This window comes from Anoplophora glabripennis, unplaced genomic scaffold (assembly GCF_000390285.2).
Source record: "Anoplophora glabripennis isolate ALB-LARVAE unplaced genomic scaffold, Agla_2.0 scaffold327, whole genome shotgun sequence".
Classification (NCBI taxonomy): domain Eukaryota; kingdom Metazoa; phylum Arthropoda; class Insecta; order Coleoptera; family Cerambycidae; genus Anoplophora; species Anoplophora glabripennis.
This window is the reverse complement of record NW_019416408.1, coordinates 324,221-338,138: the sequence shown is the minus strand read 5'-3', so window position 1 is coordinate 338,138 and position 13,918 is coordinate 324,221. Positions and strand designations below refer to the sequence as shown.

The window sequence follows — 13,918 nt, the reverse complement described above, 5'->3', positions numbered from 1 at the left end:
CTGTGAAGTCTGGAGGTCCTGGAGGTCAACTAATAGACCACAGCGGCCAATACAACGCCAATCTTTAAATGAATATCGTATAACAATATTTGAATTTTTTCTTATTATTTTTATTTGTAAAATCCATTACTGGAGTTTGGTGCAATTCTTCTGACTTACCTTGTATGTGGTGAAAAAATCAGGTCGTGATAAATAATTTCTAATTCAAATAACATTTGAAACAGTTCATTGCGTTCGCAGAGCATCTCTGACGTCACACCACTCGACTGGCCGATGGACATTTGTATCTTAATAGCTATTAAAATAAAATACTAGAGCTAATAATAAANTATTTTTAGTGATTGAGTCATGTCTTTGTTTTTCAAAAGTCTCCTCATTGCATGTACACATCTGTTTCCTGCCATCAGTCTTGCCTGTATCTCTCTTTTTATATCTGGCCTTCTGGAGAACACTGCGCCTAGATATCGGAATTCCTCTACTTCCTCGAAATTGTATACTTTGTTATTTTCTGTTCTTATTGTCAAATTATTGCCTACTTTGTACTCTTTATCTGTCCATGTCATATACTTTGTTTTATTTTCGTTTATCTGCAATCCTACTTTTCGGGCCTCTCTCTCTAGTTGTTTTAGTTTTGTTTTCAGTTCTTGCTGTGTTCTTGTTACGATTGCAATATCATCCGCGAACGCCAGACACTGGTGTCTTTAAGCATTTAACGTAGTGAAAAAAATTAAGTCGATAGCTTTCATGTTAATAAATAATAAAAAAATCAATTAAAACAGTTTTGTGCCAAAAGGGTTACCTACTTGATTATTTTTATCAAACTATTTTTGCTAACCAAAAATCGCACTCTGAAAATAGCAGATCACTGAAAAATACGCATCACTATGTCACGTATTTCAATTGAAGACTGAACCCTTGTGTCAATAAGTCAGTTTATTTGAAACACTATATTTCTGCAAATACACGAGGCAAATCCACAAAATAAAAAAAGAGTACTGAGACTGCTCCCATGTAGTTGGTAACGCTGCTTTCAAGGCCACGATGTTGGGTGTAGAACGCCTGCTCATTTGCCTCAGTCAGTTGAGAACTGTTGTTGTAGTGGCGTGTTGAAATGAGTGCCGCTATTCCGAATCCCGCCAGCTGCAAGGTAAGGAGCATAAGATTTCTTCTTGCAAATGAAAAGGTGCCGTTCCAAATTTTTAACGAAAGCAAAACTGTTTATGGGGATGTTGTGATGAATCGTACTAATGTGTACAAGTGGTGTCGTGAGTATAAAGCTGACAAAACGATGATCCAAGGAGTGGACATCCCTCAATCTTGAGTGGTGCACAAGATCGACGAAATGGTTCGCGGCGACCGTCAATTGACTTTGGACAAGATGCAGTGTTTCCACAATCAGATCTCTTCTGCATGAAATCATTGCTGAAACACTTCATTATCAAAAATTGTGTGCGAGGTGGGTACCAGAACAGCTGCTCACGGATCAACGCAAAGCCAACAGAACTGCACCTTCACGGGAATTTCTCGAGCGCTTCGAACCGGAAGGTAGACAATTCTTTGACTATTGTGACTGGCGACTGAACGTGGGTGGTCCACTACACAAAAAGACAATCAATACAGTGACAACATCCGTCTTCACCATTCGCGAAAAAAATGAAAACCGTTGTTTCGGTCCAAAAAATTATGGTAACTGTGTTTTGGGACCGTAAAGAGATTATCCTCATTGACTGTTTGCTTCAAAGTAATACAATTAATGCTACGCGATACTGTAAAACTCTGAAAACACTGTTGAGGGCGATACAGAACAAAGGAAGAGGAATGTTAACGAAGAGAGTATGCTTGTTGCATGACAATGCACATCCAAGCACAGCTAATACCACAAAGCAACTATGGATTCTTTCGGTTGAAACATCATCAATCATCCCGCATACAGTCCAGACCTGGCAACTTCCGATTTTCATCTTTTCTCTTCTCTGGAGGTGTTTATAGGTAGAAAACAGTTGTCTATCCACAATGAGGTCCACAGTACTGTGAAACAATGCGCCCGAGAGGCGGCGGGAGATTTTTTTGATGAAGGTAGCAGAAAGTTCATCCCTCGGCTCACAATTCATCCGGCATTTAGGGTGAACTACGTCGAAAAATAGTGTTTAATGTACCTTACCTGAATATATAAATTTTTCATAAATATACTGCCGATGCCGTTTCGATTTTTTTTAAATTGAGTACTCTGTAGAAATGCCTCGTAGGTTTAACAATGTACTCTTTTGGTGCAAATATGGAATCTTTGTAGTTAATAGAAAACTGAAGTATGAAATAGGAATATCTCTTTTATAATAAATAATTTGACTTGACTAACAAAAGAAAAGCAAAAAAATAAATATTGTATCAGGATCAGGTATTCCTTGTTTTAAAGTTGTAAAGTTGCAAGTTACAAAGATGACTTAAAACAATGGTATTTATAATACTAGTGAGCTACGGTATATACCGGGTGTCCCACTTTAAAAAATACTCGTGAATATCTCTTAAGTTAAGGGCTTAATGAAAACATTTTTCAAATAAAAGTTGTAGGGTTTTGAGGGGGGACATCTAATGGTGACCTTGACCATGACCTTCAAGGTAATTTCAAGGTCAAGTTGATTTTTTCAAATGGAAACATATTTTTGACACCAGATATGAAAAGAGAAGAAAATTTTACATCCGACTATGACCTTGAACATGACCTTCAAGGGCATTTGAAGGTCTTTTTAGTTTTTTGTTGCAAAATTCATTTCCGTCTTACCGAATAATGTACTCGGGGGTTTTCGAGGCGCTGATCGCGAATATGAAATCAGAATTTGAAAATATTCAAATCCAATATGGCCGACCAATTTTTGGTAAACATTTTTAATATGCATATGGATTAATACGAGTACTTTAAAAATGCTTCAACCTACGTTAAAACTCAAGGTCGAGCCGAGTATCCGACATATTGGATCTGCCGTATCGGATTTAACTATTACTAAAATCTGAGCTAATCTGAGTTCAAAAACATTTGAATATGCATATGCATGCTGCAAAGGGTTAATGGGTATTCTGGAAAATTATGGCGAGCCCCACATATCAAAAAAAAAAAATATATGAACAAGATTAAAGTTTTGCCTGCAAAATACTAGAATGACCTTCAAATGACTTTTGAAACTTAAGGTCATGATCAAGGTTATATCCGGAAGCAAAATTATCCGCACTTTCTATTTTGGTCTGGAAGATACCGGTTTCTATTTGAAAATTAACTTGACCTTGAAATGACCGTGAAGGTCACGGTCAATGTCATAGATGACCGTGAAATGGCCCGCTCTTCTCATTTCTGGTCTCAAAAGTAGAATTTTGCAACAAAAACTAAAATGACCTTCAAATGACTTTGAAGGTCATGATCAAGGCCATAGTCGGATGTAAAATTTTCTGTTCTTTTCATTTCTGGTGTCAAAAATATGTTTTCATTTGAAAAAATCAACTTGACCTTGAAATGACCTTGAAGGTCATGGTCAAGGTCACCATTAGATGTCCCCCTCAAAACCCTACAACTTTTATTTGAAAAATGTTTTTATTAAGCCCTTAACTTAGGCAATATTCACGTGTATTTTTTAAAATGGGACACCCGGTATATTTGGAAAATGTTTAGCCCTCGAGGCCGTACGCTAAGAGGGTTAATTTTCCTAAGTGACTTATAAGACATAACACACGAGTGCCATACAAAATCTTATCCAACACTTTCGTAGAATTTCGTTTTAATAATAAATGAAAGTAACTTAAAATTTCAAGTTGTCAATGTCAGAAAAAGTAATTTAACGAAATGAATATATTTTTAAATATTACAAAGGAGGCGAGTGAACCTAAATTGTGCCTGTAACCAAGGGTTTCATAACTCACTAGAGACTTATGATTTATAACTCACTAGTGAGTCATAGGCCACATTATTCCTTTAAAACCAAGGAAATTATAGTATCATTATACAGGGTGTTAAAAAAAGAGTGTAAAATATTTCAGGAGGTAATAGTATGAACCAAAATAAGCAGAAAAGTCTTAATAAACATGGGTCCGCAAAGTAACGGTTGCGGAGATATGGACCACTATTCGTTTTTCAAACATTTTATTTTATTAGGAATAAACCGACAAAGGAAGCTTTTAACAAACAAAAAACAAAGTTACAGAAGATGTTCAAAGTGCCCTCCGTCCATTTCCAAGCAGGCACGACATCTTCGTCTCAACGATATTCGAACTCTTTCGAAAACACCCTCCTTGGTTTGGATTTCTTGACACTTTTGATTAATCCGTAGCTGCAGCTCTTCCAGGCTATTTACAGGAGTACCATACACTAATGTCTTCAAATATCCCCAAACAAAGAAATCTAGAGGGTTCAGATCAGGCGATCTTGGAGGCCATAAAACAGGTCCGGCCCTTCCTACCCATCTATGTGGAAAAGTTTGGTGTAAATGCTCTCTAACGGCCATGGAAAAATGAGCTGGAGCACCATCATGCTGGAACCACATTTGTTGCCTCTGATTCAAAGGAATGTCTTCCAAAAACTCATACAGTGTGTTCTGCAGAAAGTTGAGGTAAGCAGCGCCTGTTAATCGGTTTGGTAAAACAACAGGACCTAGAAACCTGTCACCTACAATACCCATCCAAATGTTTAATGAAAAACGTGCCTGATGTCCAGATTCTATTAGAGCATGAGGATTTTCGTCGGCCCAAATATGCGTATTGTGAAAATTAAACACTCCATTTCTTGTGAACCCGGCCTCATCAGTAAAAAGAATGTTTGCAAGAAAACGAGGGTCTTCAGCATCATGACGTAGAAACCAGCGGCAAAAAACCAAACGTGCTTGATGATCATTTATTGGATTTAAGGCCTGTACTCGTTGCACATGGTATGGATAAAGCAGTTGCTCGTGAAGGATTCTCCAAACAAGAGGACCACTAATTCCTACCTCGGCTGATATTCTCCGCACACTCGTACCTGGATTCTGCTCTACCAGTGCTAGAATTTCTTCTTCTGCTCTAGGAGTGGATACCGACCTTGGTCTTCCGGATAAATGGCACTGTTTGCTCAAGGAACCGGTATCACGCAATCTTTGGTGAATTCTTCCAAACATGCGTTGTGAAGGAATCTGGCGATTTGGATAAGCGTCAACATAAAGACGTCGCGCTTCGGTGGCGTTCCCATTAGCACGACCATACATGAAATGCATGTCTGTTAATTCTGCGTTAGAGTAACCAGCCATAGCGAAAGAAAACTTGTGCACTGAGAACAACTGTCAAATACGTACTGTTTATTTCACTAAACATCAACCAACTATTATAAGAAAATACACAACGTTTTTGCAAAATAAAAAAGGGGTTAAAAAACATAAAACATTCCATATCTCAGCAACCGTTACTTTGCGGACCCACGTTTATTGAGACTTTTCTGCTTATTTTGGTTCATACTATTACCTCCTTAAATATTTTACACTCTTTTTACACCCTGTATACAAGTGTTGGATGAATTATTTTGAAGGCCTGCGACATTTTAAGGAAACAAAATTGTATTAAACAAACTTAATCTAAATTATGTATTTTATCCAATTATATTTTATCCGAGGAAGCTACTCATGAATCATAACCCATTCAGTTCTGGGCACCCATATAACATTTATTTTGATTTTCTTGTATAAAGAAGGCATCAGAAGAATAGGTAAGGTTTTACAAAGAAATCGGAAAGAAAACTAATGGTGCTATCTTCTTCAGAATATCTCAATAAATACTTTGTGAAAATTTTTAGTTCTTACCTGTTTTTAATAAATGTCCATTTTTGAAAATGTATGTTTGTAAGAATTTGCTGACTGACATGATCCCTGTGACAATTTATTAAACAGCACTTGTCAAAATATATATTTTGTTGCTAGTAATATGGAATAATAACATTGCATTTCGACATTTCCATTATTCTAAGACACATGTATTGTTTTATTAATAGGTACTTAAGTAATCTCAGAAAAAATAAATCCTTTGTATTTTTCAAAAAGCAGTGAGCATTATTTATTTAGTAATCGATCAGTTAAACTATTGCCAGTAATAATAGAGTATAGTACCCCTTTGCTCTATTCTTAAAAGTTCACTTTAAGAAACCATTTGTACAATAAAAAAATAATTCGTATATGTAAAAATATTTTTCATGAACATTGAATTAGTTATACTTAACAAACGCATTATGTTGTCGAAGTAATTAAGCAATCATCGGCAGAACACTAGTTTTGATAAAAATTCAAAGTTACATCCATTGTGTTTGAACGGGACTATTATACATATATACAGATTTTAAATACCGACCCTATGAGAAGTACTTACAGACATGTTACTGAAACGTATATCGCAGTCGATTACTGTGTGAATAAAAAGGCTGTTTAAAAACATTCAGAATATAAAAAAGTGAATTTCTTAACAAAAGTATAGAAATTTTATTTCTTGTTGTATCTACCTATCTGGTGCTGTGCTGTACTTAAGGTAATAATATTTATTTATTTATTATCTGCGATATCTGTAAATTTACTATTTGATTTAGTTTAAACAGAAACTGTCACCAACGTTTTCAAACCTTTTCTTTCTACATATTATTTTTCGCTCTAGAAAATATCGGGAGCGTTGTTTCGTAAAACTAACTTAGATAACTAATATTTAATTCTAAATTTATGTTGCGGAAAGCAATGGCGTTAGAATATAATGATTTATTCTTATTTAAATAATTATAAATAAGTTTTTCTCAACTTCACTCATAGTGGTGCAGTTTTTTTCTAATTTGTCCTTTATATGAATAAAAGTGATTTTAAATTTTAATATAATTATTATTTTTAAAATACACGTGATTCGGATCAGAATAATGAATTATTATTATTGAATATTACAGAAATGTTAAAATTTTATTATGAAAAGCCGTTTGTAATTAATTTCTTTGTGTATTTGGGTACCTGCACACTAAAAATCTTACACTGAAAAAAATAGAAATATAAAAACCACTATAACACACACTTCATTCGTTTTATTTGTCGCCAAAAGGATCCAATTTCACGGAATAATTCGAATCACATCTTTCACAACATTATTTTCTTTTTAATTAGTAAGATTATGAGGTACAACTACTCTGCGGCCTTAATGCCCGTTCAGCATTAAACTACATCTATTCCATTCTATTCTATTCTATTCTATTCAGAAAATAACGGACCTTTATTTTTTTTTAATTTATTATTAATTTTATACAAGGTGTAAGAAGTTTGACCTCCATTACTTCAGCATGAGATAGAGTAATCATAAATGAACAAAAAAGTTGTATATTACAGGGGCGTAAGTTTAACAGTTTTCAAAATACAGCGAATATTAATATTGGGGAGAATCATCACAACGTGACAACAGCGCTTAACCTGCTGATGCACACCACGTGTGCACGCGGCAGACTTGTCCTACGGAAAAAATGTAAGGGACTATTATTGCGAAACATTTAGTAAATTTCAAGACAATTGTTTTCCAGTTTTTTAATAAATAAAATAAAATGTATCCATTTTATAGTACGAAGATAGTGTTGAGATTAAATTTTACCTTGAATTTTAGTAATATGAATCTCTTAAAAAAGGAACTTAACTTTTAATTAAATTATGAGTTTGAAAAATATGTAATTAAAGTACCCAAAAATTCATGTCGTCCAAATAATCATACGTATTATAAATAATTTAGGGACTTACCAAAAAGCAAAATTCAGTAATTTTTAAACGTACAAGTACAATCCAAAGTACAACATATGCTCAAAATGTCCCACCACCATTTTCGATGCATGCACGACAGCTTCAAATCCAATTTTTGCACATTCGCTGGAAAACACCTCAAGAAAAGGAAATAGTGCTACGCAAAAAACACTCCTACACGGTCGAATCCAGATACCAACTGAATTTCGTATTGGTGGGTGGTAGTACTTCGTATTAATAAACCGCCGCGCCGTTGTCACATTCTCTCGATATGAATTTTATGCAATTTAAAATTTATTACAACGCTAATTATTTTTTAGAATTAAGCATAAAGAAGTTCAAAAATGCGATGAACAATGCATTTTATGGTATTCTATGCGCGCAGTTATGTCAATATTCCTTAATTAATCGAACTTTTGTACATCAAGTTGGAGATTTTAATATTTTTTTTCTCGGAAATGGTTGAGTTTAGAACCCATGTCATATAAGGTTTTGCGTTTATTTTAATGTAGTCAATCAAAGTTTGCAGAATAAATATTCTTAAAATTAAGGTAGTCAAACCTCACCCTGTATATTACTGGTCCCTGTATCTGTCAAATGTACTCCCTTCTCCTATGCACACACTTTTCTCAGCGGTGTTTCCATTTTGCGAAGCTTTAGCTTTATTTGAAATGGCCTTTAAAGTCGATGACGTATTTGCTTTGATGTCATCAATAGTCTGAAAAAGGTGTCAGCACTGATTTTAAATTCAGAAATAAGAAAAAATCGCAAGGAGCCAGGTCTGGCGAGTAAGGAGGGTGAGGGAGGACAGTAATCTGATTTTTGACCGATGAGTTGTCTTGCTACAACCCTGATCTCTTTTTGTGGATTTTTTCACGTAACCTTTGTAAAACGCCTTGATAGTACAAACGATTCACTGTTTTAACTTGAGGCAAAATGCACAATTCCATTAAAGTCGAAAGAAACACTTTGACATTCGATTGAGACTGACGTGTTTTCTTGAGGCATGGAGAAGCTTTGCCAATCCGTTGTGATGATTCAACTTTTGTCTCAATGTCGTAACCATAAGCTCAGTTTTCATTATGATCCCTTGAATGAATGTTTCATTGTCATTGGGTTGTTCAAGGAGTTGCCGATAAACGTCCACACGATTTTCTTTCTGTTGTTCGGTCATCAAACAAGAAACAAATTTTGCTGCAACTCGATGCACGTTCAATTTGTCAGTCAAAATGTCATGATTTGACCCCAATTCAAATAATAACCTCTTCTGCAATTTCTCTTACAGTCAGTCAGCGATTTGCACACACCAGATCTTTAACTTTCTGAAAGACGGATCAACATCAGTTGATTTCCGTTGGCTATTCTTTTGATGCTTACAACATTTTTAACCTCGAGCAATATTACGCACAATGTTGGTGAAACCAAAACTGGCACCAAAAACTAGAAGTACGGTTTACTTTTAGAAGTTTTCATACGCAAAGTAACTGCCTGTAATCACTACATGGTATAATAAAAATGTTTAATAAAAATAATCCTAAACTGATCTTTCTTGCTTAATCAACTTCAATCCTTTTTAGTTCACTGACAAATAATTAGATAATAATTATAGTCTAAAGTTACTCATATGGTTTAGACTCTTAACAATGTGAGTAACTGATTTATTCACTCATATGACTAAAACTATATATACGAATAGATAATGTTAATACGTAGAATTTCCATTGCGTTGTATGCTGTTTAACCGATATTCGAAAACAGTTTGTTTCAATATATTTAATGATAACAAAGAGATAGAGATATTTGTGTTCAACAAGCAAGTCAAGGTAATAATTGTAAACAACAATAAAAAATGAAACGACATTGAAACAATCTGCATAACAAAAATCCAATCACATTAAAATTCTCTACATAGACATCTGCGCTTACACATGATGAGGTCTTGTGTTTTATATTTTAAATTAGGGTTCAAAACTACTATTCTTTTTATTAATAGGTAAGTAATCATTATTTATAAAAGAAATCTAAAAATACGACCTTTCATTATTGAAAAAAATACTGAATTTGACTATCGTCGCGGTCGATACTTTCACAACACGAAAAAAGTACCCTTCAAGCCGCCAAAAATAATACTAAATATCTACATTTATTTCCGCAACAGTTTTTTTAAGAAAAAGGAAGCTCTGTCGTAGTCTTGAAGGGTTGCAGAATTTTTTCTTGTTTTTGGCGACTTTCACCTGGCCATCCAAACGTGAACACAAGTAATTTCCTTGTTTTAATTTACTCTACGAATATTCCGTTTAACACACTATAATTTATCAGATGGATTTAATTATAGATATAGCTTAGTTGCAATTATGCGTGAATGTAATAATTATACTGAAAGATTTATTTCAGATAATAATTCAAACTAGTGCACAGATAAAGGAAGGAATTGTAATATAGAAGATACTTAGATATATTCTTAATACATACAGGGCGTTCTATGAAAAAATGCAAAAACATTATAAGAAAAATAAGCTTAAAAGTTTATACTCGTATAAACTTTGGTTTACAAATGTAAACCTGCCATTACAGTATGTACTTAACAGTTCGTCATGAAGCACTTGGACAGGGTGAGTCAGTTTTTGTAGTAGGATTTTAACAGTTGATAGAAAATCATTTTTTAATAAGAAAAGTTCCTATAAACGTAGGTCTTAGAACGCTTCGTTTGTGAGATATGGGGTGTTGAAAACAAACTTTTTTTAAGAATTTTTCTTAATATCTCTAAAAGACCAACATATATTGAACTGAAATTTGGTATTAATAACACATTAGTTATGGTGAATAAAACAAAGATATCTGTTATCCATTTCACACACCAGTGACGTGCCTGAGGTAGGTTACTGCCCCCTTTAAAAAAATAATTCGTACGCCCGTGTATGTTTCTGGAAAATAACATCATTTCTAAATTTTTTAATCAATTCTGAACAAAACAGATCTCTTTCAATTTTTTATAAAATGAACATTTTTGGTTAAATTCATTTGGCATGAAACTGTTCCAACGATATTGATAATACATTTGTAATAAGACAAATATGATGTACCCTGAAAATCAACAAAAACGATTAAATGTCATAACGTTGACATAAGAACGCAAACATTGTGTAACGTGTGTGTCAATTAGTTCTTTTTTTAAGTTCTGTGTTTGTTTTTTCATGCCAAATTTCAGTTTAATATATGTTGGTCTTATATCCCTATATCTCACAAACGAAGCGTTTTAAGACCTATGTTTATAGGAACTTTTCTTATTAAAAAATGATTCTCTATCAACTGTTATTATTTATTCAATCGTTTTTGTTGATTTTCAGTGCACATCATATTTTTCTTATTAATTCACAAATGTACCAGGTACCAATATCGTTGGAACAGTTTCTTTCCAAATGAATTTAACCAAAAACCGTTAATTTTATAAAATATTGAAAAGATCTGTTTTGTTCAGAATTGATTAAAAAATTTAGAAATGATGTTATTTTCCAGAAAAATTCACGGGCGTACGAATTATTTTTTTAAAGAGGGTAGTAACCCACCTCAGGCACGTCACTGGTGGGTGAAATCGATAACAGATATCTTTATTTTATTCACCATAACTAATGTGTTATTAATACCAAATTTCAGTTCAATATATGTTGGTCTTTTAGAGATATTAAGAAAAATTCTTAAAAAAAGTTTGTTTTCAACACCCTATATCTCACAAACGAAGCGTTTTAAGACCTACGTTTATAAAAACTTTTCTTATTAAAAAATTAATCTCTATCAACTGTTAAAATCCTACCACGAAAAACTTACTCACCCTGTATAGAAATTTTCTGCAGATACTCCTAGTATATTCAAGGTATCCCGAAAATATGGCACGAAGTTTGGGTGATCATAGTACATAAAAATATCACTAAAAATGACTGGAGTTTTAGATGACTATTTGCTCAAGCCATTCTTTCGACATCGCAGATTTGATGTATTGCAATATTTAAACCTTTGAGAAAATCGTATTCCTGAGTTAATGGAATATATTTAAATTTAAAATAATACTTGTTGATTTTTGTCAATGGGGCACACAAAATCACTTGTTTATGCCCCCCTGTTGATAAGAATATCAGCTAAGAATGCGAATTGTAAATGCCATTAATTTGATAGGAAATACTCAATACATTTTCCAACGTGTTAGATTTAATTATAAAAAAATTGTAATAAGATTTGTTTCGGTGTTATTTAGCCTTGATTGTTTATTAAAAAACATCTGTTTGAAAATTAATTATATCTTTAAAAACACATTTGCGTAAAAAATGTATGTAAATAGTGTCTCGGTAACCATCCCTCTGCATTTTGTAAAATGTTGAAGATAATTTAAATTCAACTATCTTTTTAAAAAATCATATGATATTCGCTGTGCCATAATAGAAACATTCTTTTAGCAAAAAATAGGATACATGGTGGTAAAAAACACCTTTCCGCACTTACAATTTCATTCATATTTATATTTACTTATCGGCCTAACTGTACCGATTCTGAAAATTTCATGAAAACTGCTTCTGTAATTGCATCTCTTAATAGACGGAGAGCTAGCTACGTGTGGACTTCACTGATCGGCTATAGTGGTGATTTTTTGTTAAAAGTTTCTTATCACATTGACAAAGCCAGAGCCCATCAGTCAGAAGTCGCTGTAGAGGCGGAGAGCGTGAGCGGGCGGTTAAACGCGTAAAGTTTTGTCAATAAAAAAATAATCGGATGTAGTCGTGAAAACTGGTACACTTATAGATTTTAAGTGGATAAACATAGAAAAAATATTGTCAGAAGGCTAGGTAGTGGCTTAAGCGCTCTCAGAAGCGATAAAGTAGTAAATTGTGAATTGAAAAATAAATCACAATATATAGTTCTGACATTTTGTTTGTTGTTAGTTTATAATTCAAATAGACTATCTGTAAAGTTACAGAAGTTAAAAGTGAGGCTAATACCCAAAAAAACATTATTGATCACCGCGCGTACAAATTTTGCCATGGTTGTTACGCCCGGTGTTTTTATTCTTTTATTGTTAAGAAATGAATAAATATAGTTCAGGCATTTTACATAGCCACTCTTTACATATATATTTATATTACAACGAAACAACAGAAGTTTAGCAGAGGTTAAGACTATGCCAGAGTCAAGTATAGCGCGCAAGATGATAGCACGGGCCGACAAAAAAATTGTTTGTTTTTGCAACATGACCCTACCTATCTTTAGAAAAATTTTCCGCTGAATCCGAAACAGATAAAAAGAAAAATTTTCTGACGTATGGATTTTCCTCACATACTCTCAATTCCCATTAAAAATTAAAAAAATCCTAACTGGCTATCCAACCTACCCTACCCATCCTTAGTAAACATTTTCGCTGAATCCGAAATTCTTAAAAAAAAGTTCTGACGTATGGATTGCCCCACACCCTCAATTCCCCTAAAAATGCAAAAAAATCCAAACTGGTCATATAATCTATTCATATTTAGTAAAATTCGCTGAATCCGAAAATGGCAAAAACTTTGTTCGGACGTGAAGCATCCCGCCACTCATTTGTATCTCTCACTTTCTTCTTTCAAAAATAAAAATAAATACAAATCAAACGTGGCAACCGTTATAACTTTTATAAAATCTGTCGATAACACCAAAACAAAAAAATATTTTTTAACTAAAATCTCCCTTTGCTCGTACACTTAACCTCACTCCCAGCTAGCATTTTCAAATTACATCCTAGCATTGATGACATTTTTCATTGAAAGCTTATTGTTTTCCAAAATGTTTCAAGCTCTTAAGTAACTTTAAGCTAGGTAGGTATTTTCTAAATCCAGGTTATAACTTACTCTGGGTTGGTAGACGCCTTGGCGTGGCCCCAGGGCTTGAACTCGCATTTTAATTGAATGCGAAGTTAAATTGCTAAAACGTTTTAGAAAATACCTTCCGCATGCTACTAGCTTAACGTTACTTAAGAGCTTTTGGAAAATAGTAAGCTTTCACTGAAAAATTTCATCAGTGCTAACCGTAATTTGTAAATGATATCTGGGGGGCGAGGTTAAGTGTACGAACAAAGGAAACTTAGTTCATCAATATTATTTAGTTTTGGTTTTATCGACAGATAAAAGTTATAACGGTTGCCACGTCTG

General features: G+C 33.7%; 1 protein-coding gene across 2 annotated transcripts in view; it reads left to right on the top strand.

Annotated features, from left to right (window-relative positions):
* The window catches only part of LOC108909475 (clavesin-2), a 43,216-nt gene that overhangs the window by 4,766 nt on the left and 24,532 nt on the right, over positions 1-13,918 (top strand). Inside the window, exon 1 of one of the 2 annotated variants that reach the window (XM_018713823.1) lies at positions 6,357-6,522. The exons of the other annotated variant lie outside the window; for it this stretch is intronic. The gene's annotated coding sequence lies outside the window, so the exon portion shown is untranslated. Of the gene's footprint in view, positions 1-6,356; positions 6,523-13,918 lie in introns of those variants that run through there. 2 annotated transcript variants of the gene reach the window in all.